The 25288-nt window shown below is 39.2% G+C and overlaps 1 long non-coding RNA gene across 4 annotated transcripts in view; it reads right to left on the bottom strand.

The window, feature by feature from the left end:
• LOC143924578 (uncharacterized) overlaps positions 1 to 24299 on the bottom strand; it is a 175192-nt gene extending 150893 nt beyond the window's left edge. For 2 of the 4 annotated variants that reach the window (XR_013261892.1, XR_013261893.1), the window contains exon 1: positions 23793 to 24297. This is a non-coding gene — a long non-coding RNA (uncharacterized LOC143924578). Of the gene's footprint in view, positions 1 to 23792 lie in introns of all 4 variants that reach the window. The other 2 variants (XR_013261894.1, XR_013261895.1) reach the window with 2 other exon arrangements.
• Between the last annotated feature and the right edge of the window lie 989 nt (positions 24300 to 25288).

The following is a 25288-nucleotide window of genomic DNA, read 5'->3' as shown; positions in this document are numbered from 1 at the left end:
TGGTCACAAACGATCTTAGCAATGTCTTTCAGCTTAATATAGAAATGCTGCACGACATATTTCTCAACGTGTGGCTGACTTTCCAGGAAAATCTGGCAGGAGGGGACAGAAAACCCTGTTAGTATTCCTGTACTGAGGCCCTCTTTTTCCTTTCACACGCACATACTCGTCCTAGGCCAGGATCGAGATAACAAAAAAAAACAGTATACCTAACATTTATTCTAGAAAGAGAACAAATAATTCACACAACTTTTCAGGACTGTTAACACACAACTAAACAGCTAGTCTGTGTGTTTACTTAGCACGTATATAGTGACAGCAAAGATTATGCTAGCACGGTAGCAAAGACTTCAACTGACAGATTCATTAATGTTCAGTTAAACACTTGGATCGATGGATTTATTACAGTACAGTTACAGTGTGTTCAAAGTTCTTCCATCTGCTTACTACATTTCTTGCAGGTTTTAGCTACACTTGTCTGTTACAAATAATACATGTTTTATATTACTAGTAAATCTTGCAAGTCACATGCTGTAAGACATTTTTTATTTAATTATTTGCATTTTTTTTATGTCAAATGATAGGTTTATAAGATTTTTTTTTTTCTAAAAATTTTAATGCTGGATATCTTAAAAAAAAGTTTGATTTAATGAATAAGAATCACTTACTACGGAGTTCCAAGTGTCAAATTTAAGGCTGATAGTCTGTATGTGTATACTTTTACTTGTATACAAAATGTGTCCTATAAAGCAGCCAAAGCCAAATAAATTATTCCAATAGTTCAAAAGATATGCAACACACAAAACTCGTGTTATAGCCTATTCACTTATAAGAATATTTGCATTTTAAAAAGTATAACCACATATCTATTAATGTAAATTTCAAGCTTTTGTTGACCTGTTGAGGAGTATCAGGATTTAATTTATTTAATTAATATAATCAGCATTCAATATATGTACTTAGATCTGATTAAAGGAATTGGCTGATGATGCCCCTTTTACAAGTACGACTTAAAAAAGAAGCCAAAGACATAAGACACCCTGTAGATAAACATTTCCATCTAATCCCATTTTTGCCTGTAATGCCATATAATAGCTGTAAATTTTAGAATTAAGTGGTTAGTGGTAAAGCCAATGTTCATAACACTATTTTATGTTGCATGAACCTAATGTAAGCCACAATGAGATTAAAATACAATATGTAATACTGCCAAATGTTTCAATAAAAGGGCTTTTTTTATAATCTCGCTATTTTTTTGGGCTGCCAGGTTCAGCAATTTACATTCTGTGAAAATTGTATTAATTCATGTGTGTTTTAGTTTAGCCAAAGAAAACCTCGTAATCTGTTTTTAGGCCTCCAAGTGGCTAGAGGTTCTTATTCCAAAATGCTAATTCTGACATGTTGCAAACCATATCATCCAATCAAAAATCATCCAGATAAATGTTTTAATTGTATTACACACAAATATATAAAGAAGGAAAATGCAAACTGGACATGGAGAATGGTTTGAAGTAATACTAATGATTCCAAGTTAGGTGTTATTCATGCAGCAGATTTCAACCCAAAAATGTAGAAAAATACATTTAGTTGATGTACAAGTCCTCTCTGACTTAAGGGACTGTGCTCAATCAATGGGCAACTATCTGTAGATCACAGGTCGTTTGTCACTGAGGCAACCCCAAACTAGTAAGGCAATCAGAGTCTCTTCCTAATGCTTGCTCTCTATATAGGTTTGTATGCTTGGCAAGTATAATGTTACCAAGTTCAATAATGTTTCTTCGTTGTTCTATTGAGTGGATGCAAGTCATACATAGTGCACATCAATAAAGTCTGGTGTATAATAGCAGCAAAGAGGCCATTATAGTGCTTGCATTGGTTATTAAGGCCTAGTTCTCTGTACTCCCCAAATAAGTCTGCACCCTCCGAATAATGCCTCCATTTAAACTTTTCTGCCTTACCTAAACATGCAGCACCAGATAGCAAGATATATTACTGCTTTGGATCAACCAGAGGCATTGAAGCAAAAAAATTTAAACTGGCAACATAATGTAATAAATAAAGAGCTCATTTTATTTAATATATTTTTCCTTTTTTTTTTTTTAACAATCTATATTATTATTTTTTCTTTTACAAGCAAGATTTTTTTATTGTAAAGCATATTAAAAAGCACCCAAGCAGAAAGAATTGTGCTGTTATTATTACCACTTAAACATAAATGTCTAGTGATGTCTTTTTATGACCAATCCGATCCACCCCTTTTAACATCAGTTCAAAACAAATGAATAAATGACAATATAAAGAGCTATATGCACTTACAGTCATTAAACACATCACTCAGACATTGCAAAAAAGAAGCGATATTTAAAAGTCTTTGAGCTGCAAACATTTCTAGAAAAACGATGTTACATATACACTTATTTGCATATCAGTGTTTTACATAGCATCCATTTTCTTAGGTAGATATTTCAGTGGCAATGTGCATTTTTAAATGTTAAAAAAAAGCCTGTAGATGTAGTGGACTATTTTTATTTTTATTTTTGGTGTGAGAATGTGATTAGCAATAAAAGAGGGCACAACCTTTGGCCCATAAAATAGTGCAAGAATCTTCCAATATAGGCCTAGAGAAATTTCCCATTGCTTTTTTAAAAACATATCATACATTGCGTCTATCATGAAAAAGTTTTGGACTGTGGAAATTCTATAGACATGTTCTTAAGACATAACGCACGTAAAAAAAAAAAAAAAAAATTCCATTCTATACAATTTTTTTAACAGCTGCTGAACTGCACCTCTCCAAAGGCAATTAACAAATGGACTCTAGATTGATACTCTTGAAACTATTAAGTTTATTTTGGGGAAAGATCAAAGCCACAATGTACTGCAAACATTTGTTATATTGCAGATTTCGAATTCTTAGTTGTGGTGGCTGCATTACTTTTCTTTTTTTAAGCTTTCCTTTATTTTCACCTGGTGATCTGGCCAGTAAGTCTAGTCTTTTAACTGAACAAGCTGTTATGCACATGTAGCAATTTCAGGGTAGAGACACACCATTTACTACTGACAGGGGTGATTTCAATAATCAGCATTTATGTTAAAGTTTATCCCAATTGGAAAAAACTGTTTGCTGTCACTGCTTATAAAGTTTTAGCTGAAGGTCAGCTACAATTTGTTAGTTTATCTAAATCTAGTAATGCATCTGATCACACTCCCCCCACCCTAGATTAAAAATGCTGCTGTCCAAAAAGTGCTCCTTGTTCCAGAGTGGGGGCACTCTAATATAGGAGGTGTATTACTGGATAGATCAGCAGATGAAAAAAGAGGAAAAAAGCCTAAAAAAAACCTGATTGCAGCAACCAAATCTAATGATTGGTTAGCAGCAATATTAGGAGGTGTCAAAGTTTTTTTTAGCAATGTTATGCTGGCCATACATGGATCAACATTTGGCTGGTTCAGCAGGGACTGGCCAAATTTTGATGCATGCATGGGCAGACTGGTTATACAGAAGTCAATCTATAAAACAAAAGGAGCTGCACTGATAGTGGATGAAATAATAAATGGAAACCCAAAAATTAGGTGAATAAATAAACAAATTGAAAAGTGCAAAGTGCAAATATGTAAGTGTCACACCAAAATGAAAAACGTGAATAAACACTTACACCAGAAAAATAAGTTGCAAAGTGTCAATAGTGTTGATAATTGAAATAAATAAGCACAAAACAGTCAGTGGCAGTGATAATCAACATGGTAATAATATTGCGACACCCTGTGACAAATCTTTGTGGAACAAGGAACGATGTGATTCCACCACCATAAGAAATGCAGGCTTACCAGATTATAAGCTTAATAAGCTTGTCACCCAATCCAGGGTAGTGAAGATCTCCCGCTGCTGTAAACGGCTGCTGTGAACAACCCGCAGGCTCACAAATAATGAAGTTCTGGTTTGGACCATCCAAAGATCCCAATATGCCAGTGTCAGCTGACACACTAGTTGGTTGATGGTGGGAGATTCGATCCAACGGATAGAGAAAGCCAAGGGTGGATGTTCTCATTGGGTATATAAAACCATGAGGAAAAAGCACAAAAGTACTGCCATAGGTAAAATCTGATGGTTTATTATTAAAGGCTGGTCAATGTGTTTCTATGAAAATAACCAACACAGTATTGAAGCAAAAAAATAAGCCGGCTGGCAAAGTTAAAAAGTAGAAAAACACGCCCGTGCAATACGGAGCGTGACAAAACATAGTAACATCAGTACGCCGCTCACCCTACGCGTTTCGTCACACAAAAGGATGACGTCTCGGGGCACGTCCCAAGGTCTGTCCTCAATAACATACAATGCAGGAGGTCAATTTATATATATTTTTTGCCCTTAGTTATGACAGAGAATTTTCAACCGTGGTTAAAACTGATAAAGAAGATCTGCCTGCACAGTACCAACAGGGATAATTTTGGTAAACACAGCTGTCCAGCCCCCTCACAACAAAGATTCACTACCTTGTCTTTTTCCTTGCTAGAGGGTCCAGTAAAGAGCATCTAAAAAAGGTAAGCTGTAATTTTAAATATTTTTTTCTTTAAATATTTTTTAAGTTATGCTTAGTGAATGGGAACATGTAAGAAATATAAAAGTAGGCTTTATCCTAATTTGGCTGCAAAAGTGGAAATACAGTTTAATGCCTATTTCTAAGTCCTGCAGACATATATTGATACATATATGCTGTTTAGTACCAAAGTTTGTGATATTGATACACCAGGAGTTGCTTCTCTTTTCTATGGTAAGTGAACAGCTTACAAAAAATAAATAAAAAAATCATGCTGTATAGAAAAAACAGTTATCAGCAAGTACCACTAATCATATAAAAAAAAGCAAATTGGAAAGTTAGGACATAAGGCTTTCGGGAAAACCTTCTGCATGCAATCTGGGTGTACTCACTCCAATGGCTACTGTATAAGCATTGGCTTTTTGCAGGGGACTAATAAAAAATTAAGAAATAACAGTATCGCATGCATACATGTTGTCTAATTGAACACTAGACATGTGCAGAGTAAAATATTTCGTTTCGGAATTTCGTTTTCGTCTGAAAACTTAATTTATTTAGTTACTCCCGAAATTCGTTTTTATTTATTTCATTTTTCGTTCAAAAATTGCATTCGTCCGAAAATCCACATGAATCACGGTCGAATCTGTCTTTGAAGGCTTATGGTGTCTGTCGAATGTATAAAGAAGATTCGACGGAGCTAGTATATAGCATACTTTAGAACCCTATTAAAGTCTATGGGACTCCAACGTTCAAAATCTAAAGTGCTCATTTTAAAGGCTAATTTGCAAGTTACTGTCCTAAAAAGTGTTTGGGGACCTGGGTCCTGCCCCAGGGGACATGGATCAATGCAAAAAAAAGTTTTAAAAACGGCCGTTTTTTCGGGAGCAGTGATTTTAATAATGATTAAAGTGAAACAATAAAAGTGTAATATTCCTTTAAATTTCGTAGGGGGGGGTTGTCTATAGTATGCCTGTGAAGGGGCGCATGTTTCCCGTGCTTAGAATTGTCCCTGCACAAAGTGTCATTTATGCAGGAAAAAAAGTCCTTTAAAATCACTCGCAGCTATAATGAATTGTCGGCTCCCGTAATACAGAGAACACTCATTGAAAGTCATTGATAAAAAAATAAATAAATAAATAAAAAAAAAAGCGTGGGGGTCCCCCAAATTCAATTACCAGGCCCTTCAGGTCTGGTATGGATATTAAGGGGAACCCTGCCTCAAATTTAAGAAAAAATTTGACGTGGGGTTCCCCCTAAATATCCATAACCAGACCCTTCAGGTCTGGTATGGATATTAAGGGGAACCCCGCGTCAAATTTAAAAAAAAATTGACGTGGGGTTCCCCCTAAAAATCCATACCAGACCCTTTATCCGAGCACGCAACCTGGCAGGCCGCAGGAAAAGAGGGGGGGACGAGAGAGCGGCCCCCCCTCCCTCCTGAACCGTACCAGGCCACATGCCCTCAACATTGGGAGGATGCTTTGGGGGTCTGTGACCCCTCAAAGCACCTTGTCCCCATGTTGATGAGGACAAGGGCCTCATCCCCACAACCCTGGCCGGTGGTTGTGGAGGTCTGCGGGCGGGGGGCTTATCAGAATCTGGAAGCCCCCTTTAACAAGGGGACCCCCAGATCCCGGCCCCCCCCCTGTTTGAAATGGTAAGGGGGTACAAAAGTACCCCTACCATTTCACAAAGAAAGTGTAAAAAATGTTTAAATAAAACAAACACACTTTTGAAAAATTCCTTTATTAAAAATAAAAAAAAGATTCCAGCGGCGGTAATCCACTCTTGCTATCCATCGACGGACGGTCATATCTCCAGCGATGTCTAATATCATCCAGCGCAGCGCAGCATCCTTCTTCTGTCTCCGTGGAGGAGACACTACAGACATTCCGGCGGCTGACGTTTGTTATATACGGAGGGCGGGGCCACCCGTCACCTGACCCCGCCCCCCTCTGACGCAAGGGGAAACCCGGGGTTCCCCGTGACGTAGGGGTGACCCCGCCCCCCTCTGATGTAACGGAAACCTGCCTGTGTTACATCAGAGGGGTGCGGGTCACCCCTACGTCACGGGGAACCCCGGGTTTTCCCTTGCGTCAGAGGGGGGCGGGGTCAGGTGACGGGTGGCCCCGCCCTCCGTATATAACAAACGTCAGCCGCCGGAATGCCTGTAGTGTCTCCTCCACGGAGACAGAAGAAGGATGCTGCGCTGCGCTGGATGATATTAGACATCGCTGGAGATATGACCGTCCGTCGATGGATAGCAAGAGTGGATTACCGCCGCTGGAATCTTTTTTTTTATTTTTTTATTTTTAATAAAGGAATTTTTCAAAAGTGTGTTTGTTTTATTTAACCATTTTTTACACTTTCTTTGTGAAATGGTAGGGGTACTTTTGTACCCCCTTACCATTTCAAACAGGGGGGGGGCCGGGATCTGGGGGTCCCCTTGTTAAAGGGGGCTTCCAGATTCTGATAAGCCCCCCGCCCGCAGACCTCCACAACCACCGGCCAGGGTTGTGGGGATGAGGCCCTTGTCTTCATCAACATGGGGACAAGGTGCTTTGAGGGGTCACAGACCCCCAAAGCATCCTCCCAATGTTGAGGGCATGTGGCCTGGTACGGTTCAGGAGGGAGGGGGGGCCGCTCTCTCGTCCCCCCCTCTTTTCCTGCGGCCTGCCAGGTTGCGTGCTCGGATAAAGGGTCTGGTATGGATTTTTAGGGGGAACCCCACGTCAATTTTTTTTTAAATTTGACGCGGGGTTCCCCTTAATATCCATACCAGACCTGAAGGGTCTGGTTATGGATATTTAGGGGGAACCCCACGTCAAATTTTTTCTTAAATTTGAGGCAGGGTTCCCCTTAATATCCATACCAGACCTGAAGGGCCTGGTAATTGAATTTGGGGGACCCCCACGCTTTTTTTTTTATTTATTTATTTATTTTTTTATCAATGACTTTCAATGAGTGTTCTCTGTATTACGGGAGCCGACAATTCATTATAGCTGCGAGTGATTTTAAAGGACTTTTTTTCCTGCATAAATGACACTTTGTGCAGGGACAATTCTAAGCACGGGAAACATGCGCCCCTTCACAGGCATACTATAGACAACCCCCCCCTACGAAATTTAAAGGAATATTACACTTTTATTGTTTCACTTTAATCATTATTAAAATCACTGCTCCCGAAAAAACGGCCGTTTTTAAAACTTTTTTTTGCATTGATACATGTCCCCTGGGGCAGGACCCGGGTCCCCAAACACTTTTTAGGACAGTATCTTGCAGAATCTTTTCTCTCTGTCAAATCTTTTTTCTCTGTCGAATATTTTCTCTATATAATCTTGGACTAATAGAGGTAAGGTTAGGCACATTCGAACACAGGTTCTATAGACACGTTGTCAGAGTCACGTCGAATCTCCTATTCTATATCGAACTGTTGTAACAATGAAAACGAAAATAAAGCATTTATTTATGTCGGATCTTTCGTTTTTCGGATTTTGTGCTTTCGTTATCGTTTGGCAAAACGAAAACGAAAATAGCTGAAATTCGGACGAAAATGCATTCGGACGAAAACGAATGCACATGTCTATTGAACACCACATCAAACCAATGTAGAATGTGCATGCTAACACACTGCATGTTACAGCCTGTTATTATAGGGAGAAATGCATAGTGCTACACATACAGTGAAGCAAATCTATACACCAATTGTGAAGGCACTTCTAAAAAAAAAAGGTTGCCTACTTGAGAGAGCGCTTCTTTCTATACATTTCTTTTTTCAAAGTCTTTCCTACAGAGGTAGCAGAAACTACACCTAAGTCCAGGAGCTATAGGTATTGCATTACTAAATGAGATTGTATGTTCACTTTGCAATTGAATACTAGAAAATAAGGCAAAACTGACAAAGATTATAAACTATTAATACTTTGAAATTAAAATATTAAACTTTTGCATTTTATTAAAACAAAGTTAATACATTTAATTTAAAGAGACTCTGCCCCCACTCCACCCCACAACCTACAGTTCTATTGAAATGGAAAGCTTCTTGCTCATCCTCAACCATGAACCATGCATTCTAAAAAATTTAAAAATAGTTAAAGTGGTTGTAAAGGCAGAAGGTTTTTTTATCTTAATGCATTAAGATAAAAAAACTGTGTGCAGTAGCCCCCCTGAGCCCCTCTAATACTTACCTGAGCCCCATCTAGATCCAGCGATGTTGCAGCAGTGTCTTGGCTGCCTCTCTTCATTGGCTGAGACAGTAGCGAGGCACCATTGACTCCCGCTACTGTCAAAGTCAGTCAGCCAATGAGGAGAGAAAGGAGCTGGGCCGGGCCGGGGCTCCATGTCTGAATGGACACACAGAGCTACGTCTCCGCCCGGGTGCCCCCATAGCAAGCTGCATGCTGTGGGGGCACTCAACAGGAGGAGGGACCAGGAGCAAAGAAGAGGGACCCGAGAAGAAGAGGATCTGGACTGCTCTATGCAAAACCCTAGCACAGAGCAGGTAAGTATAACATGTTTGTTATTTTTAACTTAAAAAAACAAGACGTAATACAATCACTTTACCTGTACTATCGGAATTGTTTCAATTTCAGCAAGTTATTGTATATAGTCTCCAACAAGATACACTGATGTGCCACTGCCATTATCCTGCAGAATCTGTCAATCTCATGGGCCCAACTAATGGCCCAGCTAGCAGCTTTACATATTATGTACAATCAGGCCCTAAATTCAGTATCTACATATTTTTCTCCCCTTTTTCACCAAAGTCAAACCACTGCCAATCTGAACAAAAATATGTCAAAATCTACTAAATATCCTTAAGCTAAAAGATAGTTTATTAGTTAGTCAGGAGAATAGATTTTTCTTTTACCTTGATTTTCAATTTGAACTATGAAAAAAACAAAACACCACACCTGGCTTCTGGAAGTTAATGTTTTCTCAAGTTTTATTTTACACTGCATTATTGTATTTTTAGGCTCACTGAAGAGCATATCACGTTTTACAATCAGCTCACAATCTTACACAGCTACAATTAAAGCATATGCAAATTGACTGCAAACTGTATGTTACATGTACACAAGCAGATTTTAGGCGGGCATTCTGTGAATCATAACTAAGTGGTGAGAAATGGACATACGGCATGTCCAAGCTGATTGGTTTCTATGCATAACTGCGCCAGATTTTGCACTCTAGTTTTAGTAAAGAAAAATCTAGTCAAGAAGAATGCTATACCTAAGTTTCCATTTCCATCCAACTGCTGCAGCCATTACAAAGCCAGATGGATGCCATGTTTTCCTACTTGGCTCTCCATAATATCACAAACACAACTGAGGAGTTCAGCTGAGAGAGACTGACATTCATTACAGCCTTCTTACAGGGGAAGGGGACTAAATATCATGTAGGAATATTTCCCCATTGGAGTATCCAAGAGATATCAACCAGTGTGTGATTCAATATAACCCAAAACTTTAAATATTGGTGAAACTGCCCTTTAACCCCTTCGCGACCACCCGCCGAAGTTGTACTGCGGCAGGTTGGCTTCCTTGGGCAAAACGACGCTTCGTCTTTTAGCCACTAGGGGGTGCACCCGTGGCTCGCCGCCGGAGCCAATGTGAGTGCCCGGCAGAGGCGCAATGACCGCTGGGCACCCGTGATCGCTTGTGGCAGAGTGAGAACCGGGATCTGTGTGTGTAAACAGATCGTGTATTCATACTATGTATGAACACCGAACTTTGTCTCCCCCTAGTTAGTCCCACTCCCGCCACAGTTAGAACACACACTAGGAAACACAATTAACCACCGGATTTCCCATTAGTGTTAACCCCTTCCTTGCCAGTGACATTTATACAATAATCAGTGCATTTTTATAGCACTGATCGCTGTATATTTGTCACTGGTCCCAAAAAGATGTCAAAAGTGTCTGATGTGTCCGCCTCAATAACACAGTCCCAATAAAAAATAAAGAACACTGAGCACCGCCATTACTAGTAAAAAAAATAATAATAATAAAAATGCCATAAATCTATCCCCTATTTTGCAGACGCTATAACTATAAAGCAAACAATATACACTTATTGCGTTTTTTCTTTACCAAAAACATGTGGAAGAATACATATCAGCCTAAACTGAGGAAAACATTTTTTTTTTAAATTGGGATATTTTTTTATAGCAAAAAGTAAAAGATAGTGTTTTTTTTTTTTTTTTAATTGTCGGTCTTCTTTTGTTCAGAGCGCAAAAAATAAAAACTGCAGAGGTGATCAAATACCACCAAAAGAAAGCTCTATTGCTGATAAAAAAAGGACGCCAAGTTTGTTTGTTTGGGCACAGCGTCGCACACCTGCTCAATTGTCAATTAAAGCGACGCAGTGCTGTATCGCAAAAAATGGCCTGGTCATTGAGTAGCCAAATCTTCCGGGGCTGAAGTGGTTAAACTGTTCATGCTCCAGCCCCTGTCTGCTAAACAGATGTGTAGACTCATTGTTAGGGAATGTCCTGTAACACATACTCAAAGATGTAACAGCAACAATGACATATAAGCTTAAAGTCTAGTGTGACTGGTAACCAAGATAGTACCAAATTAATGGGGAAGCTTTGTATATGGACCCTGCATAGGAACTGAAATTTCAAGTTTGGCTTCCAGTGGGACCACCACTGTGTGCTGTTCTTAAAAGTAAGATGCCAAAGAGCAGGAAGCAGTGATACAAACTTCTATTTGCAATCTCTTTAGGAACGTTATAAACTGCAGCTCTTAAGTTTTTTTATTGCAAATACTGGTATTCACTTATGGAATAGAAGAAAATAATTAAATCAATTATTGAACTGCTAAATCTATTAAACAACCATTGCAATACAAGTAAAGTAGGAATGTCCAGTCAATGTACCTAAAAGTGAGTTCTCTCTAATCCATTGCATATACAGTTAATAGATGTCCTTATATGTCAAATATGAGGGTTCTTCCTAAGCATGCCCTGCGACAATGATGAACCCCCAAACTGTATGGAGAGAATAGTACTAAACACGGTGCCACTCTCATTTTACCCAAAATGTGCAAATCAGTAACAAGAAAGGTTAGATTTAAACCTTATATCTTTGCTAAGCAGTCAGTGAAGGTGACACATTTGACATAACACAGGCCATCTAAAAATTAGAGAAGAGCTGTCATAATCCTACACTAGAAGTTCTTTGAAAGACTTCTAATGAAGCTCTGTTGTAATTGGCCAAGTCTTAAATAGTCTTTATTTCAGAACAGGTATACACATATGTGATGCTAGGTTTTCTTTTCTATACTGACCTGCAGCTTAACTGTCCAGAGTTAATTCATACAATCTTCATAACTCTAACTGTACTGAAGTTAACTTCAAAAAATTGGATACACTAGTGTGGAAGAAGATACCATTTAGTTAGACACCAAACAGGAATATATTATAAGGTATAAGACTTCGTAGGAGAAATATGCATCTATCTATATTATACATATATACACACACACACACACGCACACGCACTGTGCATGGTAGCCAGTCAGTATTTAACTTCAGCTTGTTTGATCAGGCTTTGACAAAAAAACTGGAAGCTGATTGGTTTCTATGTAGAGCTGCACCAGATTTTGCACCCTCCATATATATATATATATATATATATATATATATATATATATATATATATATATATATATATATATATATATTATAAATTAATATATACACACACACCCACGTTTGGCACCGAACATATTGCATTATCGTTCTGTGAATATGTTGGTGTCAGATTTTGAAACATTGTTATATGGAAATGTAGGTGTACTCAGAATAGCTGGCATTTTGGGGGTGTCAGCCAAGAATGATAAAATTCTCTTTAGACACCTACCATCCACCCCTCAAACCATCTGGTTGGGTGGAATTGGATTTGCGACATCCTGGCCCTGGCCATAGACAAGAATAGCTGCTGCAGTTGGCAACTACAGCTAATATTTTATAATTGAAATTATGAAGGAATACTAAAAGTCATTTAAGAGGGCAGATGACTCTGTCATATCAAAATTGGACTTACTCTGCAAAGGATTCATACTTTGCACTGGACCAGGAGAACTCTGCTAAAGTATCTTTCACTTTTGAAACCCTTTTATTTTACTGTTATTTTACTGTTACTTATGTCTGTTTTGTAATATCTTTTTTGTAAATATGCACTGCACTTTTTTTTATTTGCATTATATAAAATAGTTAAAAATCATTAAAGTAAATCTCTGCCATTACTAAAAATAAGGAACGTTGCCACTGTAAAAGAACTACCATTGAGTAAACACATTCCTGTTTGGGTGTGGCAACCTATGATACAGGCATTTTTTAAAGGTTGGAATCGAAACAACGGATGCTGTGACTGGTGCATGATTCCATTAAAAATAAGGTGGTGGCAGCTACTGTGTGTGTGTATGTGCAAAGGGTAAATTGCTTAGTCAACCTGGCCCAGTGACAATTAATTCAATCTGCTGATGCTTAGATTTTTGTCCACGAAGTTGGATTATCTCTGCACAGGGTGAGGCTTAAAGTGTTTGTTACCTAAAAAAAAAAAAAAAAAAAAAAAAATGGATCCTGTTCCTTTGAAGCATGTTATACAGCACAGTGCTGTGTAATTTGGCCCCCTGTATCACCTGAAATACCTGACTAATCTTGATTGGTTGTGCCCTCCCCTCTGTAAACTGACCACGGTTTATCATGGCTGCTAAGCCCTGATACCATGGTCAGTTTACATGCCTCCGCCATCCACAGCTCACCTCTGTCCTCCGTTCCACCTCCCTCCCTGCCTGTCAGCTCTTACCAGTGCAGCTCTGCTCCTCTCCCCTCCTCGCTGCTATAAAATGATGTGATGTTAATACAATCCCCTCTGTTAGCTAACAACATGTGCCCCAATGTCTGTGCTCTATAAAAAAAAAATGACGACTTCTAATCTTATTTCAGAGTACCACTCATGTGACTGCTCGGCTCTCTCCTCCTCCTGATGTCAGTGGTAGTTCTCGACCCCTCCCACTGTAGCTGTCAGACTGGGAGAGGAGAGAGGCGAGAAGTCACTTGAGACTGGGAGATGCTCGGAAATAATATAGAAATCGTCATATCTTTTATAAAGCACAGACACTGGGCACATGTTGTTATCTAACAGAGGGGGTTGTATTAAAGAGGGATTCCACCAAAAAAAAATATTAAAAGCCAGCAGCTATAAATACTACAGCTGCTGACTTTTAATAAATGGACACTCACCTGTCTCGGGTTCCAGCGATGCCGGCAGCCGAGGCCGATCGATCGCTCGGCTCTCGGCTGCTGCCGCCACCATTCTAGGTGAGGGAATCAGGAAGTGAAGCGAATCGGCTTCACTTCCCGGTTCCCTACTGTGCATGCGCGAGCCACGCCGAGCAATAGGAAATCTCCGCGCTGTCACTGGGACCCGTGTGTGTCCCAGCAGACAGCGCGGCAGGGCAGGAAATGGCGTAGACTCCCACGGGAGTCTATGCCCGGAAGTGGGTGAAAATACCTGTCTTTGACAGGTATCTCCACCCCCCTCCCCCCTGAAAGGTGTCAATTGTGACACCGGAGGGGGGGAGGGATCCGATCAGCGGAGGTTCCACTTTAGGGTGGAATCCCGCTTTAACATCACACAGTGGCTTTACAACCACTTTAAGCCTAGTACACACTGCTAGTTTTTCTTTGTTCAACCCAGCGATCTTCCCTGCTGTTGTGTTCTGACAGTGGGACGCCCTCCCCCGTCAAAACACTCAGGTCAGAGCTCCCAGCTCATCGGCTGAGAGCACTGAATGGGAACCTGTCAGACCTTTTTCGGTCATGCCCCTTCGACCCTCCGACTGGCTTATGTCAGACCAGCTACAGTACACATGGTCCAAATGTTGGCCATTTTCTAGTGAACCGGCCAATGCCGTTGGACATTCAGCCCATGTGTATAGGGCTTTAGGGTGTAATTGTCACATTCTGAAGGCAGACTGAAACTTGTGGATAATCAAGGGTGGAACTGATTTGTGATTTACATGAGACAGATATCCAGGCACAGCAGATCTTGGAGGAGCCTGCAGCAAAAGAGGCTTCATCTGTCTCAGATACAATGGTTTGGGTATAGCCCAACCAGGTGAGGGTACTAAAGAACTAAACCCAATGTGCCGACAAATGCAACCTCTAATCCACAGCCTGAGCATGGGAGCATTAGACTGTAGACTCAGCCTAACTCCATCCAGGCCACGCACCCCGACATGTTAGCCCCACACACGGGGCTTAGGCAAGGCAAACCATGTTGGTGGAGTGGCATTGATGGAGTTAGGCTGAGGCTGCTATCACTTATTAAATGGGCTTGTATTGTTCTGTGGATTACATGGAGTCAGGGCAGACTCCTAGCCTGACCTGTACCCTCAGTGGACATAATATGACTAGTCCTTACTACCACCAAAGGTGCAGTCTGTATGCGCCTTTCAATGGAAAAAAATGCTGAGAATGTTTGTGGAGTCACAGGGAATGGGCTGGGAATGCTTTTTGACTCATCTGGACCCTTAGACCTAACCTGAAAGACTAGGGAAGGCACGATTGCTGGTTCGGAGGTCCATGTGGTGGAATATATACTGAGGTTCTGGGAAATATTGGAAACTCAGTTTGGTAAGGGGGTTCATGCAGGCCAAGCAAAAACGGGGATATACAATGTTGGTCAGAGGGTGTATTTCCTATTCCCTATGCAGCAGAACAAACTACAGGGACTATTGGAAGAACCATATATAATTACAAAGAGACTGAATGATGTCATTAATGTGGCAAGTTTGGGAGGTAGAAGTTTAATAAAAACATGGGTCAATATTACTCACAGTTATAGTGGGAAGAACAAGTATTTGATACACTGCCAATTCTGCAGGTTTTCCTACGTACAAAGCATGTAGAGGTCTGTCATTTTTATAATAGGTACTCTTCAGCTGTGAGAGACTAAATCTAAAACAAACATCCAGAAAATAACATTGTATGATCTTTAAATAATTCATTTGCATTTTTTTGCTGTGTTTTTCAGGTCGTTGTCATGCTAGAAGACCCAGCCATGACCCATCTTCAATGCTGTTACTGAGGGAAGGAGGTTATTGGCCAAGATCTCACAATACATGGCCCCATCCATCCTCCCCTCAATATGGTGCAGTCATCCTGTCCCCTTTGCAGAACAGCAGCCCCAAAGAATGATGTTTCCACCTCTATGCTTCATAGGATGCTTCTTGGGATGGTGTTCTTGGGGTTGTACTCATCCTTCTTCTTCCTCCAAACATGGTGAGTGGAATTTAGACCAAAAAGCTCTATGTTTGTCTTATCAGACCACACAACCTTCTCCCACTCCTCCTCTGGATCATCCAGATTGTCATTGACAAACTTCAGACAGGCCTGGACATGCCCTGCTTGAGCAGGGGGACCTTACGTGCGTTGCAGGATTTTAATCCATGACAGCGTAGTTTGTTACAAATGGTTTTCTTTGAGACTGTGGTCCCAGCTCTCTTCAGGTCATTGAAAAGGTCTTGCCGTGTAGTTCTGGGCTTATCCCTCAGCTTCCTCATGATCATGAGCCCCAGACCGAGGGAGATTGACCATCATTTTGAACTTCTTCCATTTTCTAATAATTGCGCCAACAGTTGTTGCCTTCTCACCAACCCATCCCAGCCTTGGGCAGGTCTACAATTTTATTCCTGATGTCCTTACACAGCTCTCTGGTCTTGGCCATTGTGAAAAGGTTGGAGTCTTTTTGATTGAGTGTGTGGACAGGTGTCTTTTATACAGGTAATGAGTTCAAACAGGTGCAGTTAATACGCGGAGAACAGGAGGGCTTCTTAAAGAAAAAATTTAACAGGTCTGTGAGAGACGTAATTCTTACTGGTTGGTAGGTGATCAAAAACTTATGTCATACAATACAATTCTAATGAATTATTTAAAAATCATACAAGGCGATTTTATGGATTTTTGTTTTAGATTCCGTCTCTCCCCACTCTAGGCTCCATTCAGACTGGTACGATTCCAAAGTTGTGCCGAGTTTGGAGTGCAACTTTGACATAGCGCTGGTTCAACTTTGGATGGCTGCAACTTGGATACGACTTTGGCTTTAACCAGTAATAATGGACAACTGTTGCACAACTGCTGCATTGTATAACATTCAGGTATGACTTTTGAGGGTTAACTTTGCAGTTTATGACCCTCAAGTTGCATGAAAGTTAGGGGTTAGTGCATGAACTTCTTTCAAGTTGCTGCAAATTTAGGTTGCACATATATGAATGGTTATCATTGGAAAACATGGGGAACGACCTGTCAAGCAACTTTGATGCCCAAAGTTGCATGACAAGTTGCACAAGTGTGCATGGAGCCTAAAAGAGCCTAGGGAGACAACCATTTTTATTCCCATCAGGTTTTAAATGTTGGCTTTATCCTGTTCAATAGCTTTTTCTTTTGTCTATTCTTCCTGGTCTATTTATCACCAAGCACAGAAAGTGCATAGAAATTTCCCAGGATGGACAAACTTACAGGAGTAAAAACCAGACAGGGATTCTAACTCTTTCATGGTTTATTGTAATCTGTCTCCCTGTTGAAGGGGATGTGCCTTCACATGCAATTCTGTTTTACACTTATGGGCTTCCACCTACATTTTCTCATAGATAGTTTGGTTTGTGACAGATATCCAGTAATATATATCATCCTTCCACCTCTTCGATATTTTCCACAGTTAAGTGTGAAACAGATCTGTGAAAAGTTTGAGCTCAAAAGAGACTAAAAAGGTATACAGACACACCTAAAAGGTTCTTTACCTGCTGCATTGTTGACCAAGCCAGATCTTTCTTTATGTCCACAAAATTTCATCCCATAGTAGAATATCTATTTGCATATCACCACATGAAATGGTTAGAAAGCAGTGATATTGGTGAACTATGTAAACTTTTGGCAGTTCTAAGCAAATACGACACCTGCAGTGCTATGTAGTGGCTGATCTAAGTAAAACACATCCTAATGGGCTAGCAAGAGAAAATTTGTATGCATGAATTCTTGGGGCATATAAGTAGCAATAAAATCCATATTAAGTGGTATATTTGAACTCATATTACAAAAAGCTTATAAAACGAGAGATCCCAATGAAAACTATATTTTTTTAAGAAATAGAAGCATACTAATTTCTTCCCTACTGGGTCTCTGTCTGGCCTAAATTAATCTTCCTATAGGATTTCAGCAGACATATGCACTCCTAGACAACACAATGGGATAACCTCAGTTCTGCAGACCTGTTGCATGTATCAACGCCCAAAACAGAACAGAAAACTGGCAGTTTAGTAATATGTGAAAGTTTTGTACAAGCTTAGATATTCTGCTTTGCTTAAAATAACCTTAGACGTTAGGCATTTTATTTTAATCTGTCCGATGTGTTTTATTAAAGGAACGAGACAGGGGTCCCCAAAAAACTCAAATGTAATGAAGCTCATTTCACAGTCCCGTGCTACTTTACATGTCAGCCCCAACATTATTTGGTCCAGTGACATTTCTTTGCAAAAAATAATTGTTAATCTCACAAGGGTCAGTTTGCATGAAATGTAAAGTTTTACAATGATGGCGAGGGCCCAATGGAGTTTTTTGTTTGTTTGATTTTTTTTACACCTGGGACCACTTTTAAAAGTGGCTCTGCCATGGATGAGGGCTACACTGGCCACACACATCTTTCCTAGATGTCATTGTGCTTTAAAAACTGGACCATGGCATCTTTGCTATCAATGCCATCACATCCAACATAGTTTAACTTCAGATTAGATCTTTATGGTGACCATATGTAAAATGAATAAGAATATGGTTATCTCTAACAACTTTAACATTTCATTCACAAAGCTATACAAGCACATTCACCGATGGCAAGTAATTGCCCTATAGGTTCACATATAGAACATATTATTCCTGTAAAGGGATATCGCAACAGATTTTATGGAAAATGTGCCAACACATGATACAATAAGCATACGATACAGCTGGATTTAGGAGAATATTGAAATTGGATCTTAACAGCTTTATAAGCTTTACAAGGCCCACTGTTTGTTTTAATTTTGTGCATCACATTTTTCCTTCAGACCCATTTCTAAAGTATCATGTGCAGAATCTTGACCGTATGTGACCAATCTAGTCATGCATTATTGTAGTTTACTGGCATCACATGTCTTTTCTTCAATTACACACATCCATCAACTTGAAGGGGAGACCAAAATGCTTTACTGTATTGGTACCTTTACTAAAAGTTAACTCCACCATGCTAGTAAAAGTTTCAAAATCATGACTACAGTAATGATGCAATAAGGTCGGTGTACAGTTCTGTCATTAGGAAACAACAAGGTAAATAAAAAAAAAAGTAATAATTTAAAGACTTCAAAAGTAGGACACATAAAATAAAGAAGGTAGTCTAGACTTTTCGATTCAATAGCATGCTATTTAGCAATTACAAATTAAAGGATGTTCATTCATTCATTCATGTATTAATTTTTTTTTTTTTTTTTTTCCATTTCGTAATAAAAAAAAAAAAATAGAAGTTTGATTTTGCAAACACACCTCTGAAAATCTTTAGTTACTGCACAGAAGTGTTAAAGCCTCATATCTGTCTTGTGTTATGCACACATGCAAAGATGCAATATTAATTAGTGCTCTCACTTACAAACACAAGTGTTAAAAACGCCACAAGCTGTTCTGTTACAGTAAATAACAGCTCAACGAAATCCGATCCTTTGCAAGACTTTCTTGTCTCCAAAAATGTACTTTAAAATTCTTTGCCCGAACAGTAAGACAGGTTTGATGTTCAGGTTAACCCCTGACACACAGGAACAACATTTATAACTTATACATGGCCAAGTCAACACACTTTTAATCTATTGATAGTATATTTCAAAAATATGAAGACAGCTGCAAATGAAATATATTAGCATCTATATTTGCGCAGTTCATCCTAACAGGCCATAAATCTTCACAGAGATAGACTACAGCAAGTAGAAAAAAAAACAAACAAAAAAAAACAGGGATGGATACAGCGAACACCTGACTAATATATATGGCAGCATCATCACTAGTTTATTTGGGGTTTTATTCACTTCATACAAAATCTTCAAATAAAAAAAAATTAAAAATAAAAACAAGTAAACAATATCTGTTTACTGCTTTTAAGTCTGCCATAGTAATCCATAAACAATAATTTGCCAAATTATTAAAATATTTACAATTCTGTATATTTTTGCGTAGGAAAAGAAAACTGCTTAGATATTTAGGCAGCCAAGGCAGCCACATATTATATTTTACTTTGAGTTCTTCATTGAAAAAAAAAAAATTATTATAAACAGAGGTGATAACACAAATTATTGTGATTTGAATGGGTTTAAGAAATGTTACATTTGTTTACATTGTAATTACTACATATAAATAAGGAAAGCAATACTGAAAGATGCATGTAGGCCTATAGTTATTATAAAAAAAAAAAAAAAAAAAAAAAAAAAAGGTTCTATGTATGTCATACAGGAAAATATCTGTTACAGAACTAAAATAAACTACTTTGATTCTTGCTACTATTTTGGCACCTCAGTTCTACAAAACAACATTTTAATGTAAATGCAAATAAAATATTTCTAAATAAATATATAATAAAAATATAAATATTTATAAAAACCCATGTAGGCCCTTATCAAGAAAAACCACAAAGCATTTGGCTTAATCTTGCACATTTTTAAAAGTTGATAAAATGCTCAACAGACAAGAATTCTGATAATTCCAGTGATCTATTCAAACATTCCTTAGTGATTTAAAAAAAAAAAAAGTTATTTATTTGTAGAGATTGGTGACACCCAAAAGCGGGACTTTGCGGGCCAGTTGGATAAAACATTAACTCATCTCGCCCCCAAAATCCCGACTCTGAAGCCACATTGACTTTAGTACTGGCTTAGATAGAGGGCCAGACAGATGATAGCATAATTCTCCAAAATCCATCATTTCGAAAGTATAGTAGAAGCCAATAACTTTTGTATCACCCAAACTATAAACTAATTTTACATACACATATACATATATATATATATATATATACATACATACATACATACACACGCCCATACTTTTTTTCCTCAACTGAAACAAATCTGTATCATAGAAAGGAATGCATTTTTAAATGTAAAGCTGATATGTTAACTCTTTCAGAGGCTTGAGAGCAGAGTTCAACAGTTCACCAAAGACCATCAGCCACTTATCACGTGCCTCAGCAACAAAAGCGTATTAATAACATACAGAGAGGTTAATGTTAGAAGAAGAGACGTACGATTCAAGCTCTTTCCAAATGTAGCTGTCATGCCTTATTTTGTTAGCTTTGGCTTGGCTCATGGATTGCAGGCGCCTCGCCCCCCCCGACCCAAAAAAAAAGGACCAACTGGTAGAATAATTGGTTGATATGGAATGTATAGGAAATAATTTCCTTTTTTACAACTTAATTTTGTCATCATCACTATATAAACTTTAAGACTTATAAAATATCTGAAATTTAAGAAGCACTTGCAAAGGATATTTTAAACATGATAACTTTATAGGGGTTTGTAAAAGTATCAATCACCAAATGAGATGTGAATATAGGTACTTTTTAATGACCCACTGCTGCCTAACAGCATTGTTAAAGTATTATGCAGAGTTTTCCCTTTCAGCGGGAAAAAAATAGAAAGAAATAATGACAGATACATATATTTGCCATATGTATATAATTTCATTACCAAAAAAGTCGCAGAATCAATAGGCTTTTTAGAATTCCACTGACGCTTGCAGATCAAACGTAGTTTGACGAGATTTATTTTCTTATATTTAAGGGTATGCTCACTTTTGAGGTAGTATTACACATATGCAGCTTTTGCCCTGCATTCAGCTATTGGGAATGCGATGTGACAGATGGGTGTGTAACGATCCAAAGTGATAGAAATGATAAGGTTCCATGCACACTGGGCTTAAAAAAAAACATCTGTTCCCTTGGGAGTAAAAAACGCTCATATAGAGCATTTTTTTGTACAAAGTGTAGACGAGTTTAGGAGAGCTTTACATTTTTTTCTGCCAGTGAGCTCCAATCAGAAACGTGAACCAGAAAGTTTTTTTTTCCTGCCTCTAAACGTTGAGCTCAGAATATGCCTCTAATTGTCCTAATGTGCATAGACACATAGGATAACATTGAGCTGCTTCTACAGGCAGAACACAAAACTCCTGTAGAAGCAACTGGCAGAAAAAACATAAAACTTGTCTAGACTTTTACAAAAAAAATGCTCTATATGAGCATTTTTTTACTCCCAAGAGAACAGATTTTTTTTTTAAGCCCAGTGTGCATGGAGCCTAAGGCTCCATGCACACTGGCGTAAAAACGTTGCTTCTACAGGAGTTTTGTGCTCTGCCTGTAGAAGCAACTCAATGGGGGTCATTTACGAAAGGCAAATCCACTTTGCACTGCAAGTGCACTTGAAAGTGCAGTCACTGTAGATCCGAGGGGGATGTGCAAGGAAAATAAAAAACAGCATTTTAGCTTGCACATGATTGGATGATAAAATCAGCAGAGCTTCCCCTCATTTCAGATCTACCTCTCAGATTTAAAGCGACTGCACTTCCAAGGGCACTTGTAGTGCAAAGTGGATTTGTCTTTCGTAAATGACCCCCAATGTTATCCTATGTGACCATACACATTAGGACAATTACAGGCATATTTTGAGATCAATGTTTAGAGGCCGGAAAAAAAAAATCCTCCCCATTCACATTTCTGATTGAAGTTTACCGGCAGAAAAAAAAAATTTAAAACTCTCCTAAACTCATCTAAACTTTGTACAAAAAATGCTCTATATGAGTGTTTTTTACTCCAAAGAGAACAGATTTTTTTTTTTAAGCCCAGTGTGCATGGAGCCTAATAGCGAAATAACAAAAATGTATAAAATACAGTTTAAGTAATAGTTTATTATGCATACATATGAATATACAAAGACGCTTGTACTGACACACACTAGTCACAGGTCAGTATAGGCATACCCCACTTTTAAGTACATAATGGGGTTTATTTACTAAAGCTGGAAAGTGCAAAATCCGTCTCACTTCTGCATAGAAACCAATCAGCTTCCAATTTTTATTACCAAAGCTTAATTATACAAGCTGAGGTTAGAAGCTCATTGGTTTCTATGCAGAAGTGACCCTGATTTAGCATTTTCCAACTTTAGTAAATAAACTCCATTGCGTACTTAAAAGTGGGGCATGCCTGTATAACATTAACAGTTCTAGTACCTGATAAGATAGGGTACAACACAGGCCTTTAACCTCTATGCTAATAGATGTCATACAGTAGAGACCTTTAAATTCTAAAGATCACAACACACTTTAAACACAAGTTTTATGACTCCTGTTTTGCCACTTTAATTTTCTGTAATTGAAATGTTCATATCGCATTGGAAATTCTCTTCCTACAAAAAGTATAATATGACATAATCCTATTGTTTTGGGTTATGTAATCTTATGCAATGGTGTGCTTACAGTCTTCACTTTCAACAGAACCCCGAAAAAAAAAAAAAAAAAGCAGACATTAGTGCAGGACCACAGCACTGAGTGCTGGTGGGTGTGTCCGATGATTTGAAATGTGCACAAACCCCTTACATTTTTTTTGAAAGTTAACCGTTAACCAGCGCAAGAGCTATCGCTTTATCTGCACTTTTTTTTTTTTCCCCCAGATCTAAAGGCAGGTTACAATGCACAATAGAGCTCACCAAGGTACAGGTCTATTAGAATCACAGGAGGCAGCAGAACTAAATCAGCTGAGATCTGTTGCTTTAGCAGGCAGCCTGTACAATAGCAGACTGCAGCTGAATGTCAGACACTGTCTATGGCAAGGTCCCCTGGGACTAAAGGTGCTTACACTGTTGTCTCTATGCAATATACTGGGGGTGATCTATTTAATAAAAAATAAATAAATAAACAGTAAAAAACAGTAACCCAGTGCCCAGACAGGCTACAGCAAATCTGCAAAGGTGACATGTTAAGCTGATCATTAGCAAGCACAGCTAGGAATGATTTGATGTGTAGATGTACAGTACCTAAGCTGACAGATCCCCAACACCTGCAGATCAGACTATCCTGGAGATGATCACAGCACAGCACTGGCTTTTTAATCATGCTAAGCACAGGCTGTAGAGCTGCAGTGTGTCTTATTTATAGAAATCAGGACAAAAGGAAGAGAACTTACAGTGTGTAGAGATCCAAGGGAGAGCACGAGCTGCACATCTCCCCTGCCTTGTAATTCCTATGGCTGGGGAAGGTCGATCCTTCAAGCTCCTGCTCCTTCCTTTAGCGAATCCTGACTCATTACATAAAGATCACATTGCCAGGCTTCTGTAACATTTCTTCATCATCATCATCATCATCATGGTCACGCCACAGAGGCCAGATCAGGGGTGAAAAAAAAAAAATCCAGTGGCTGCAGAGGCGATCCAAAAAGTAGATGGAGCTTTTCAAGTCACACATTCATTTCCCCATTATTGCCCTTTAAATGCATTCAACAATGTTGCAAATCATGCTGTTGATCCAAAAAGGCTGAGAGTTTGCTGCACACACACACACACACACACAATATCCTTTCACCGGTTCTGAATAAGGAGCTGTACTGAAGTCCAGATCCTCTGAAAATTATTTTCCTAGAAACTACCTCCAAATATAGTAACAGGGAAGGGGCATTCCTAGAAATTCGGGAGACGTCAGAGACAAGCTGCTGCCGTTCCCCCCGGCCTCCTGAAGGGGGCGTGCGGCCTGGAGAGGAGCGAGCACAGAAGCAGCCCATTGCAGAGAAACCTGCATACCTTTAGGATCAGATAATAGTTCAACACAGAAGAGGGAAAACTATTTAAACCTGCAGTGTGCAGATTAGATCCGGGAGAGTCATGTAAAAAAGCCAATAGGCTGTGCACACTCCTCTTTGCAGCTGTATTGACCATTCACAGGAATACAAGCTTATGGCAGTCAGCACTCCTAAAGCTCCACTATGAAAACTTTGCTGAGAATGACCTGCTTGTAATTTTCTCTGCTGCACATTCACTTCTCACAATGTAAAGCACATCTGGTAATCAGTTCTCTTTTCTTTTTTTCTTAACTAAGCCCATAGATCAGGGGTGCTTAACCTTTTGAAGAGTGAGGGCCACTAAAAGTGGAGTTCCAGCCTCCAAACAAAAATTGTTAAGACACTGGGGGCGCCTGTGCGTTAGCGCTAAAGTGACGCTCGTTTTAGTGGGGCTTTAGCGCCGTTTAAGTGTCGCTTTTTGGGCGCTTTTAATCCCCGCTAGCGGCTGAAGAAAGGGTTATAAGCGTCCCGTGTTGCGGCGCTTCTGAAGCTCTTTTCAGGCGCTTTGGAAGTGCTGCCCATTCAGCAGCGCTCCAAAGATGCTGCTTACAGGACTTTTTTTTAACATCCCCCAAGCGTACCGACCCAGTGTGAAAACACTCAGGCTCTCATATTCGGGCGACATGGGAGGCAGTTTTCAGGCACTTCACAAGTGCTATTCCTAGCACTAAAATGCCTGAAAACTGCCTCAGTGTGAAAGAAGTCTCAAAGTCAGCAGACACAAATACTGTAGCTGCTGACTTTTAATAAAGACACTTACCTATCAAGGGGCCCCGAAATGTTGGCCACTGAAGCTGATTCGCCCACTGGCTCGGGTGCAGGTGCCACCATTGCAACCAAGGGAAACT

This window comes from Lithobates pipiens, unplaced genomic scaffold, assembly GCF_037356315.1.
Source record: "Lithobates pipiens isolate NorthernLeopardFrog02 unplaced genomic scaffold, aLitPip1_a1.2 Scaffold_22, whole genome shotgun sequence".
Taxonomy (NCBI): Eukaryota; Metazoa; Chordata; class Amphibia; order Anura; family Ranidae; genus Lithobates; species Lithobates pipiens.
The sequence above is the reverse complement of the archived record's forward strand: the minus strand, read 5'-3'. Positions and strand labels throughout refer to the sequence as shown.